Here is a 1,083-nt window from a genome sequence, read left to right on the forward strand (position 1 = left end):
CCAACATAGCAAAAGAGGCAATGCGAAATAAAAGGCAGAATCTGTCAAAACAGAACAGTCCGTAAAGATGGATTTTATTAGGCCACCAGACTTGCTCAAATGAAAATGCCCAAATTGAATGAAAGTTGTGTACATATCTGTGGATCATGCACGTAAATTGGCTTAATTTTCTGAGCTACCTACAGGGAGGTAAACCCAGATTCGTGAAAGCAAAGAAATCTGGAACTGCGCAGTAATCCAAATCTAGTACTTACTTTACTATCAAAGACTTTACTTGGCACAACAAAACTCAAAACTAAGATAAGGAGAGGTTGCTACAGTAGTAAACAACTTCCAAGACTCAAATATAAAACAAAAATACTGTAGTAAAAACATGGGTTGTCTCCCATAAGCGCTTTTCTTTAACGCCTTTCAGCTAGGCGCAGAATGTGTATATCAAGTGTTATCAAAGGGTGGAGCATTGACATTACCTTGGGCTTTACCCTTACCTTTCTTGTCCTTACTCTTTGGCTTAGGGAATATATGGCTACCCCCGGGTGTAGAGGTGAATTTTAGGGTGCCTTCTCTCACGTCTATGACTGCTCCCAATAGTTTCAGCAGGGATCTTCCGAGTATGATGTGTCCTGTTCCTGCGCATTCAATGACAAGGTAATCAATGGATATTGTTACCCCAAGAATGGTTGTATGCACACCCGCAGCTATCCCTTTAGGAATTATAACAGAGTTATCAATAAGAGTTATTCCTTCTCCCCTTCAGTGAATTCCCAAAGTTTCAAAGATTTATGAATACCCTTAGGCATTAGGCAAAATTCAGTCATAATATCACAATTAGCACGAAGAGTTTGGTCACCTATGACAATTTTAATAGTAGGTTTCCACAATGAAGGTTCAGAGTTCACTAAAACTTGATCAAGACGGTTACAAATGTATCCATAATTTTCATTTAAGCGAGATGCACTTGTCTCAAGAGTGTTTAATCTATTATGAATGCTAATAAGGGCTGAATCAAAGTTATTAGATGAATCATGTGATGCAACCAACTTCTTTATGGCATTAAAAGCTTGATCCCCATTACAATGAAGG

This window comes from Lolium rigidum, chromosome 6, assembly GCF_022539505.1.
Source record: "Lolium rigidum isolate FL_2022 chromosome 6, APGP_CSIRO_Lrig_0.1, whole genome shotgun sequence".
Taxonomy (NCBI): Eukaryota; Viridiplantae; Streptophyta; class Magnoliopsida; order Poales; family Poaceae; genus Lolium; species Lolium rigidum.